Raw genomic sequence first — 12,026 nt, 5'->3', positions numbered from 1 at the left:
ACTCCAGCTGTTGTGAGACTACAACTCCCAGCATGCATACTTGCTCTGCTCAGAACTCTCACAGAAATGAATGTAGCATGCTTGGAATTGTAGTTTCGCAACAGCTGGAGCGGCGAAGGTTGCTGATCCCTTCGATAGGGTTTGACAGTACAGCAGGGTACCAAGGCTTTTCCTGCCAGTCTAATATGCAGGATATAGACTGCTTTATTATAGTAGTGTCTCCTTTGCAGAGTACAGACTGCTAGAAATTGCAGAACTTAGCTTGTAAGGGTACTTTCACACTAGCGTTATTCTGTTCCGGTATTGAATTCCGGTAAAGGGTCTCAATACCAGAAAAAACACATCAGTTTTGTCTAGATGCATTCTGAATGGAAAGCAATCCGTTCAGTATGCTTCAGGATGTCTTCCGTTCCGTCCCTTGTACGGTATTTGGCCGGACAAAATACAGCAGCATGCTGCGGTATTTTTTCCGGCAAAAATCCCGGAACTCTACCGCACTTACCGGAGCCGGCATTAATTTTCATTGAAATAAATAAATTGCCGCACCGCGGGATCCGGTTTTCCAGTCTGCGCATGCGCAGTTCTTTATAGCTTTAAAAAATTAAATAGCGGATCCCTCATTCCGGATGATACCGGAAAGACGGATCCGGTAATTTATTGCATAAGTCTAAAGGATCCGGAAAAAAAACCATATCTGTTTGCATACGGATTTCCAGCTCCGGCAGGCAGTTCCGGCAACGGAACTGCCTGCCGGATTCTAACAACGCTAGTGTGAAAGTAACCTTAACTGTGAATCAGGTGAATCTTAGGGAATCTGACATTCTGCAAAATGCCTGTTTTTGAATAACATCTGCTGCGAACAGAAGATTACTGTTACAATAACAATAATTGAATATAATAATATCTCATTGAAGTACTCTTTATGAAACACCCTAGGCTTTGTTCCTGGTGGCATCATTTGCTTTCCATCAAGGGTATTTTTGACAGCAAGAAAATTATAGACTACAGAGCTCTTCTTGCTGTGAAAAAAAAGTGGAACCCTAGCTAATATCTGACTGACCAATTATGGGTCAATTGGATTGGCCAGAATTGGAATCCATGTGAACATGGACCATGGTCAGGGACGTAACTACCATAGCGGCAGACCATGCGACTGCTATGGGGCCCAGGGCAAGAGGGGGCCAAGTCCTAGTTGGGATTATCTCCTCTTCAACTGGGGGTGAAAACTTGGTCAGGACTTTAACCTCTAAAGAAACAACTTTTAGCAAAGAAGGCAGTGGAAAAATGGCCCAAGGGTCATTGAAAGAGGTTTAGGCGGAAACCCTTCTGTCCTGTGTGGAGGGCCTGGTGTGATCCTTGTTATGGGGCCCTTACTTCTCTGTGTGCTCCACTGACCATGCTTATAGTGGTTATCGCACAAGTTAGGAAAACAATGTTCATAAAACCTACAGCTTGACAGTAGCATCCCCTTCTAAACCTGTAAAGCTTATATGATATGTTGTTTGCACTGATTACAACTTGTTGCATTTCTCATCGGCTTTTGACATTTACAATCATTGACAAAAAAATAAAATAAATAAGAAGTAGCTGTTGGAATCATGGAACTTTCTATTTGTGAATGTAATAATGATATATGGAAGTGATTACAATATTTCAGCAAAAGAATACATTTATTAGGGAAAACTGGACAATTGAAAGGAAGCTCTAGGCCGTCTCTAGCCTGGATACAAGATGATATACGGTTGGGCATGGAGGCATTCAGGTTCCTTATGGTATCCTGTGGCACATTTGCCCACAAATGTTGCGGCTGGGCCTGTAGATCCTGCACACTGCTAAGTTGGTTGCATGAATGCTCAGTTGGCGATAAATCTGGTGACCGGAGACATTCCTGGGAAACTCTTGCTGTGTGTGGGCGAGCATTATCCTGCTGAAAGATGCCATTTGGAACCCCAGCCATGAGAGGCACCACATGTGGTGGCAGGATGTCCTGCACATATTGCTGAGCTGGTAGTGTCCCTCGTATCACTACTAGGGGTGACCGACTGTCGTACTGTATGTGATGGCTCTCCAGATCATCACACCAGCAGTTGGGGCAGTATGTCACTCCATAACAAAGGCAGTAGTGAAGTGCTCACCACGAGGCCTCCATACTAAAACCCGACCGTTGTTAAATCTCAAACAGAACCTGGATTCGCTGCTAAAGACTATGTGGTTTCAGTCCGGGTTTCTCATTTATAACAACAATGCAAATAAAGGTGACAGTGGCTGGTTGGCAATGGCAGGAAACATGATGGGCACCATGACACCAAATTTCCTCCTGCTAAGCACCTGGAAATGGTTTGGGCAGAGACAGGGGTGTGTAATGAAGATGCCACCTGTGTCTGGATGGTGGACAACAAAACTGTGAGAGTTGCTTTGCTTGTTGGTGGATCAAACGATCCTCTCTGTTGGTGGTCTATCTGGGCCATCCGGAGTTTGTTTGCTGTGTGTACATGCCCTGCTCCCAACACCTCCTAGGTAAGAACGTCCTAGACGGGGGGCAATTAGTGGAAACAACTATCCTGCTTCTGTCAGTCTAATGATGCACCCCCTCTAAAGGTCTGTCAGCTGGGCACAATGGCTTCCAGTGTGTTGTAGAGGCATGTCTAGCAGTCAACGATCTCTCACCAAGAGGTACACTACCCAAAAGTACCTTCTGAGAGCCTTTTAATAGGGCAGTAGGGGAGGCAATTTAAAAATCTCTTGTGACAAGACCCAGTGTGTAATCAGACTACAGCTGTGATCATTTACATAACTGCATCATGCCGCGTTTTGCAGCAATTTGGCGTTTCTATCTGGGTGCATAATTTTGTTTTTGCACATTAGACTTCTGGCTGCACCCATTCTTCTCTGCAGGTTCGGCTAACAATACAATAATGTGTATGGGGACATTTAGAATATACTATAGGCATGTATACTGAAGCTCAATCATTAGAGCTCATTTAAAGGCGGCCTCCATTACCTGTCTGTAGCTGCCCCTCCACAGATTCTGGCATTGTGTTTTCTTTTTGCCAGCCTCTCCGTTCCTAAGCAATCGGAGCCTATATTTTCAGTTCCCGATATGTCATTTAGGCCATGGGAGTCAAGATCTTGAACAGGGAGAAAACCAGAGCCCTGATGCTGTGTGCGCTGATTGGACAGAGTCGCGGCTCTGGGTCACTCCATGCTGAGGATTAAGCCCCCTTGACAGTGCAGGGCCTGAACAGCATACTGAATGCTGAAAATACTAGCAGCGATTGCTTGGACACCAGGCGGCCTAGTAAAAAGAAATAACAGAACCGGAATCTGTGGATTGGTGGATACAGCCAGGCAGGGGTGGCCACCGTTTCTTCAGGACATGATATGTCCTCTGTAAATAATAGATTTGGGAATTGCACAGTAGTATAATCAGAAGAGCTTAGTTTCCTTGTGGAAGTATTCTGATGTTCTCCACTGTTGTCCTGCAGACTCCTCAGCAGACACAGGCTCTCATAAACAGCAGCCCATTGTCTGTTGATGGATCTGCAGGGCAACATGAGGAATTTTCCCTCGGCCATTCATGTTATTATTAGAACATTGCCACAATTGTTTGGGCGACGGCTACAATGTCACATTTACCTAATAATCATGTACTTTTGGCCTAGATGAATGGGTATGTTACTTCAATATGGGGGATGAGGGAGATACACATTAGACTGGCAGTTGATCCAGACAAAATTGTCACAGTCTTTCATCAAATATTTTATGTGTATTACTAGTTTAACAAGGGGTTTCCAGGGAGTGGGTGGAGGTCTTACTCCCGACACCTCTGCCGAGCAGCTGTTTGAAGAGGCCGTAGTGCTCCAGTGATTGCTGCAGCGTCTTCCCAGCCCAGTGACGTCATGTTCATTGGTCACTTCATTGGTCAAGCGAATGGGCCAAGGCTGCAATACCAAGTACAGACAGTATATATTGAATTGCGCCATGCTTGGCATGCTGTGAGGAGGCCGCCGCACTCACTGGAGCATGGTGGCCTCTTCAAACAGCTAGTCAGTGGAGGTACTGGGTGTCGGACCCCCTACCAGTCAGATGTTGATGACCTAACCTGAGGAAGAAAGAATGGAAGGCCACAGCAGCATATCCAACCAAGCTTCTTTATTGTGCGAAGTTCCAAGGCACAGAGTACAACTGACTAACCTGAAGAAGGACCACAAATATTTTCTTCCCAGAAAAACCCTTTAATATGATAACAATATTATATTAGGGATTGCTATTTAGGCAATTTCCAAAAAATCTTAAAAAACTAAAAAAAAAACATCAGTCAATTAAAAGAACCCAGCTCGAGGAGCGAGGAAAATCTGCAGCATTTTACAATAGCAACGAAGTGGATGCGATCTCAACAAATCTCATCCATGCAATACGTAAAAATGCCTCACTGAATCCATGTGGAAATTGAAATGCATTGTTAAAAGGGTTTTGATGCTTTGTACAATTCTTAAAATGGTCCCTTGACAATCAGCAGATCACAACGCGTCAGGGCTTTGCAGTGATCAGCTGTAATGTGTAGAGAATTCCGTCAGGAAGTGTTCAATTTTCCTGCAGCGCCACCACAGGGGAAATGAAGCATTACACCATGCTCACTCAAATCAAAGCACTCCCTGGAAATTCAGGAGAGAAAACTACAAAATCACATATTTTTGGGGATATTTTCTGCACTTTTTGGGATATTTTTTGCAAATGTGGGTTTTGCTTAAAAACTTTCTTCAGTATGTGAGCATTTTTGCCTCTATAGGGAGATAAATGTCTGGAAAAAACGCCCACAATTGAAACATGTTAAAGCAAAAACACCTCTAAAAACAAATGCGATATGCAAAAAAACCTGCCAGCAGTTTTCGTGGCATTTGTTTTGTGGCTAAAAAATGCCAAAGTAAATTTGTGTACCTAGAGCTTAAAGCCTCGTTCACATGGCTGTCTCCTTGATGTCTGCGACAAGATGGTCAGTGGGTTATCCGTGAAGAGTCCTTGTTTGGTCCTTGTGTCCATTTTTTGCACTTTGTGCGTCATTCACATGCGCCTCCAGGCTGAAAAGGAATTTTAAGAGCATCTCCTACCAATGGTCAATGAAAACCACTGTCAGAACACGGATGACATACAGGTTCTTCTAAAAAAATTAGCATATTGTGATAAAGTTCATTATTTTCTGTAATGTACTGATAAACATTAGACTTTCATATATTTAAGATTCATTACACACAACTGATGTAGTTCAAGCCTTTTCTTGTTTTAATATTGATGATTTTGGCATACAGCTCATGAAAACCCCAAATTCCTATCAAAAAAAATTAGCATATCATGAAAAGGTTCTCTAAACGAGCTATTAACCTAATCATCTGAATCAACTAATTAACTCTAAACACCTGCAAAAGATTCCTGAGGCTTTTAAAAACTCCCAGCCTGGTTCATTACTCAAAACCGCAATCATAGGTAAGACTGCCGACCTGACTGCTGTCCAGAAGGCCATCATTGACACCCTCAAGCAAGAGGGTAAGACACAGAAAGAAATTTCTGAACGAATAGGCTGTTCCCAGAGTGCTGTATCAAGGCACCTCAGTGGGAAGTCTGTGGGAAGGAAAAAGTGTGGCAGAAAACGCTGCACAACGAGAAGAGGTGACCGGACCCTGAGGAAGATTGTGGAGAAGGACCGATTCCAGACCTTGGGGGACCTGCGGAAGCAGTGGACTGAGTCTGGAGTAGAAACATCCAGAGCCACCGTGTACAGGCGTGTGCAGGAAATGGGCTACAGGTGCCGCATTCCCCAGGTCAAGCCACTTTTGAACCAGAAACAGCGGCAGAAGCGCCTGACCTGGGCTACAGAGAAGCAGCACTGGACTGTTGCTCAGTGGTACTTTTCTCGGATGAAAGCAAATTTTGCATGTCATTCGGAAATCAAGGTGCCAGAGTCTGGAGGAAGACTGGGGAGAGGGAAATGTCAAAATGCCTGAAGTCCAGTGTCAAGTACCCACAGTCAGTCATGGTCTGGGGTGCCATGTCAGCTGCTGGTGTTGGTCCACTGTGTTTTATCAAGGGCAGGGTAAATGCAGCTAGCTATCAGGAGATTTTGGAGCACTTCATGCTTCCATCTGCTGAAAAGCTTTATGGAGATGAAGATTTCATTTTTCAGCACGACCTGGCACCTGCTCACAGTGCCAAAACCACTGGTAAATGGTTTACTGACCATGGTATTACTGTGCTCAATTGGCCTGCCAACTCTCCTGACCTGAACCCCATAGAGAATCTGTGGGATATTGGGAAGAGAAAGTTGAGAGACGCAAGACCCAACACTCTGGATGAGCTTAAGGCCGCTATCGAAGCATCCTGGGCCTCCATAACACCTCAGCAGTGCCACAGGCTGATTGCCTCCATGCCACGCCGCATTGAAGCAGTCATTTCTGCAAAAGGATTCCCGACCAAGTATTGAGTGCATAACTGAACTTAATTATTTGAAGGTTGACTTTTTTGTATTAAAAACACTTTTCTTTTATTGGTCGGATAAAATATGCGAATTTTTTGAGATAGGAATTTTGGGTTTTCATGAGCTGTATGCCAAAATCATCAATATTAAAACAAGAAAAGGCTTGAACTACTTCAGTTGTGTGTAATGAATCTAAAATATATGAAAGTCTAATGTTTATCAGTACATTACAGAAAATAATGAACTTTATCACAATATGCTAATTTTTTGAGAAGAACCTGTATGTGTTCTGTCACCAGTTTTCCTCAAACCCATAAACTGGGCATGTTTGGTGTGTATCATTGACCACGAATTACCATTGCATCTTATGGGAGATTTAATCCGTTTTTGGAAGCCCCACATGACTTCCCCGATCTCTTCATGGGGGAGGTGTTCAGGCCCCAGGAGCACAGTGCTCTCAAAGAAAAGCTTCTCAGATGATGTGATCACAACTGACTGCGGGCTCTGAGAGGTAAAATGTATGTGATCGGTGTTATTGTCGATCACAGACATTAGCTCCAGGAGTCTGCTGTGTAAAACACCAGAGCGGGCTCCATCTTTAAAGACCCGTCATGTGCCATACATGTTCGGCACATGTTGGGAAGGGGTTACGGTAACTTATACACATAGGGGCGGCATTTTAGACCAGTTAGCCGCAGTTATGTAGAGGCGCCGGCTAGCTGTCTTACATTTAGAGTATTTTCTACACCTAAAACACCCGTCCCCTTCCCCGCCCATGCCATGCCTACTTTTTTAGAGCTGGCGTGAGCGGGGAAAAGTCGCAGATTGCAGCGCTTCAAGTCAATGGGGACGGATCCGTTTAACTCTGACACTATTTGGCACAATAGAAAATGGATCCATCCCCCATTGACTTTCAATGCCGTTCATGACGGATCCGTCTTGGCTATGTTAAAGATAATACAACCAGATCCGTTCATAACTGAGGCAGACGTTGTATTATCAGTAACGGAAGTGTTTTTGCTGAGCCCTGCCGGATCCAGCAAAAACTCTAGTGTGAACGTAGCCTTAGGCTTCGTTCTTCCTTTCCGTTCTCCTGCTCCGTTTAGGAGCAGGAGAACGGAAAGGACGGAGAAGGCACATAACTGAGCCAAACGGAGCCTAAGGACCCCATAGACTATAATGGGGTCCGTTATCTTTCCGCTCAGAAGATGATTATGGAGCGGAGACAAAAGTTGTGCGTGCAGGACTTCATCTTCTGAGCGGAAACATAACGGACCCCATTATAGTCTATGGGGTCCTAAGGGCTCCGTTTGGCTCAGTTATGTGCCTTCTCCGTCCTTTCCGTTCTCCTGCTCCTGAACGGAAAGGCTGAACGGTGATGTGAACGAAGCCTTAGCTGTGTATCTGCAGTACAAATCTATGGCAAGTTGCAACCCAGTATGCATGCCACAGTTCAGCAATCTCTTTAATATCTACCAAATATAGGCAATGTGTGTGACTGAGGGTTTGGAAACCATATTCCCATGTATTATTGTAGTTTGCTATGGATGCCTCACGTAAGCAGACAGTTCTGGGAAGACCATACAGTATAACTCTATTTCTCTGCATCAGAGCATATTGTCGGGCTGCATTCTTTCTGCATTGAGTTGGACTTTTTGGCTGTGAATGACTTATTACAATTGGAATGAGTCAATCATATTATATAACATTAGGAGCAGATTAATATAATTTAACAGGATGACAGTCGATGAAAGCCGCCAGAAACCTTATCCCTGAAAGACATTTTGCAGTTCCAGTCCAGCACAATTAGGCACAGAAAGCTCGTCTATGAGGAACTGACAAACATCAAACTTCCCTTTCTCCTGCAACTACAGAAACATCAGTTCTTTCATATTTGCAGTCAAATTATAAGAATATAATATGGATCTGGTGTATGGGTGATATCAGTAAGGCTACATGCACACGACCGTGCTGTTTTTTGCGGTCCGCAAACCGCGGATCCGTAAAAACGGACGGCCCATTGTAGACATGCCTATTCTTGTCCGCAAAACGGACAAGAACAGGACAAGCTATATTTTTTTTGCGGGACCACGGAACGGTGCAACGGATGCGGACAGCACATGGAGTGCTGTCCGCATATTTTGCGGCCCCATTGAAGTGAATGGGTCCGCATCCGAGCCGCAAAAACGGCGGCTCGGATGCGGACTAAAACAACAGTCGTGTGCATTTGGCCTAAAGATGACTTTGTAAAATTTTTATTTCATTTTGATTATTTTATTTCTACTAGAAGAATATTTTTTGTATGTGATTTGGGCCTTGAGACTGATAGAAAACAATAATCCCATGGTTTTCTGTCTTTACTGGCACAATAGGGTCAGTGTCATGGAAACCAGGATTGTTCTCATTGAGTCATTATGCAAATTATACTTAACAAGTTAAGATGTATTTTTTATGGGGACACTAAAGCCTATTCTATCTATAGTTGCTGTGCGGTCTACTACTGTGTGAACCTCCATTTCAGGCCATGGAGGACCTGACTGCCCTTCAGTACTTGTGTCACATCTTAAAGAGGGTTTTCCACACATCACATCTTAAAGAGGGTTTTCCAGGATGACAGTATTAGGCCTCATACACATGACCGTATCCATTTTGCAGGCTGCAAATTGCGGATCTGTGAAACACTGATACTGGCCAAATGCATGCCGCAATTTTTTTTTACTTTTTATTTTTTTACTCTTGTAGAAATATCCTATCCTTGTCCACAAAATGGACAAGTATAGGACATGTTCTATCTTTTTTGTGGGGCTGCGGAATGGACTGTTTACATCTTTTGAAATGAATGGGTCTGCATCTCATACGCAAAAAATGCGGATCAGATGTGGACCGAACATACGTGTGCATGAGGCCTTAACAGTATCCTTAAAGGGGTTATCCAATACTATAAGCTGCCCCCCCATATGCCGCGCCCCATTGAATATACTTACCTGGCTCCCCGCTCACTGCGTCACTCCTGGTCCCCGCACCGCCGCTGCAGCTTTTCCCCGTGTGCGGATGAAAACATCCGGGGTCGGGGGAAGTAGTTAATGGCAGACCGGGACAAGCCTCCCTAGCGTCATCCGCGATGCTAGGGAGGCTAATCCCCCTCCCGCTTGCCATTGGCTGCTCTCCCCCAACACCGGATGTTTTCATCCACGCACGGGGCGAAGCAGCAGCGGCGGTGCGGGGACCAGGAGTGGCGCGGGGAGCCAGGTAAGTAGAATCAGTGTGAGGGGCCCAGCATATGGGGGGCAGTTTATAGTATTGGATAACCCCTTTAACCCCTTGATGACCCAGGACGAGAATGCTTGTCCTCAAACGCCAGCACTTAGCGCTCGAGGACGAGCGCTCGAGGACGAGCGCTCTCGTCCTGCAGTCGTTCCTCCCCCCGCGTGCGGTCCCCCCGATCAGCAGCAGAGATCCGGCGGTTACTGACCGCCGGATCCCTGCTGCATCTACCAGCATCGGCGATAACGCCGATGCTGGTGGATTAACCTCTCATATGCCGCGGTCAGCGCTGACTGCGGCATATGGGAGGTTTGCGCTCCCTCACCTCATGCATCGAGTCCCCGCGCTGCTGTGGCGGAGACTCGATGGTTGCCATGGCAGCCCCAAGCCATTCCAAGGCTTGGGGCCTGTCATGTACGTCAACTAACAGTTCAATACAGCACAATACAGATGTATTGTGCTGTATTGAAACAAGGATCAAACCCTGTCCCATAGTGGAACAAAAAATAAAGTGAAAAAAATAAAGTTAATAAAATTAAAGTTTTACAAAAAAATTAAAAGTTTCGAGTAAAAAAAAAAAAAGCGTCCTTTTCCAAAAATAAAGTAAAAAAAATTGTAAAAAAAAGACATATAGACATATAGGGAAAAGACATATACACTGCGTGCAGAATTATTAGGCAAATGAGTATTTTGACCACATCATCCTCTTTATGCATGTTGTCTTACTCCAAGCTGTATAGGCTCGAAAGCCTACTACCAATTAAGCATATTAGGTGATGTGCATCTCTGTAATGAGAAGGGGTGTGGTCTAATGACATCAACACCCTATATTAGGTGTGCATAATTATTAGGCAACTTCCTTTCCTTTGGCAAAATGGGTCAAAAGAAGGACTTGACAGGCTCAGAAAAGTCAAAAATAGTGAGATATCTTGCAGAGGGATGCAGCACTCTTAAAATTGCAAAGCTTCTGAAGCGTGATCATCGAACAATCAAGCGTTTCATTCAAAAAGGTCAACAGGGTCGCAAGAAGCGTGTGGAAAAACCAAGGCGCAAAATAACTGCCCATGAACTGAGAAAAGTCAAGCGTGCAGCTGCCAAGATGCCACTTGCCACCAGTTTGGCCATATTTCAGAGCTGCAACATCACTGGAGTGCCCAAAAGCACAAGGTGTGCAATACTCAGAGACATGGCCAAGGTAAGAAAGGCTGAAAGACGACCACCACTGAACAAGACACACAAGCTGAAACGTCAAGACTGGGCCAAGAAATATCTCAAGACTGATTTTTCTAAGGTTTTATGGACTGATGAAATGAGAGTGAGTCTTGATGGGCCAGATGGATGGGCCCGTGGCTGGATTGGTAAAGGGCAGAGAGCTCCAGTCCGACTCAGACGCCAGCAAGGTGGAGGTGGAGTACTGGTTTGGGCTGGTATCATCAAAGATGAGCTTGTGGGGCCTTTTCGGGTTGAGGATGGAGTCAAGCTCAACTCCCAGTCCTACTGCCAGTTTCTGGAAGACACCTTCTTCAAGCAGTGGTACAGGAAGAAGTCTGCATCCTTCAAGAAAAACATGATTTTCATGCAGGACAATGCTCCATCACACGCGTCCAAGTACTCCACAGCGTGGCTGGCAAGAAAGGGTATAAAAGAAGAAAATCTAATGACATGGCCTCCTTGTTCATCTGATCTGAACCCCATTGAGAACCTGTGGTCCATCATCAAATGTGAGATTTACAAGGAGGGAAAAGAGTACACCTCTCTGAACAGTGTCTGGGAGGCTGTGGTTGCTGCTGCACGCAATGTTGATGGTGAACAGATCAAAACACTGACAGAATCCATGGATGGCAGGCTTTTGAGTGTCCTTGCAAAGAAAGGTGGCTATATTGGTCACTGATTTGTTTTTGTTTTGTTTTTGAATGTCAGAAATGTATATTTGTGAATGTTGAGATGTTATATTGGTTTCACTGGTAAAAATAAATAATTGAAATGGGTATATATTTGTTTTTTGTTAAGTTGCCTAATAATTATGCACAGTAATAGTCACCTGCACACACAGATATCCCCCTAAAATAGCTAAAACTAAAAACAAACTAAAAACTACTTCCAAAAATATTCAGCTTTGATATTAATGAGTTTTTTGGGTTCATTGAGAACATGGTTGTTGTTCAATAATAAAATGAATCCTCAAAAATACAACTTGCCTAATAATTCTGCACTCCCTGTAGAGATATTAGATATCGTCGCGTCTGTATCAACCAGCTCTATAAACATATCACATGACCTAACCCCTCAGATG

General features: G+C 44.4%; 1 protein-coding gene across 1 annotated transcript in view; it reads left to right on the top strand.

The window, feature by feature from the left end:
• Positions 1-12,026, top strand: part of PRKAG2 (protein kinase AMP-activated non-catalytic subunit gamma 2) — a 415,068-nt gene that overhangs the window by 1,079 nt on the left and 401,963 nt on the right. The window lies entirely within an intron of this gene.

This window comes from Bufo bufo, chromosome 5 (genome assembly GCF_905171765.1).
Source record: "Bufo bufo chromosome 5, aBufBuf1.1, whole genome shotgun sequence".
Taxonomy (NCBI): domain Eukaryota; kingdom Metazoa; phylum Chordata; class Amphibia; order Anura; family Bufonidae; genus Bufo; species Bufo bufo.
This window is presented reverse-complemented; position numbering and strand designations above follow the sequence as displayed.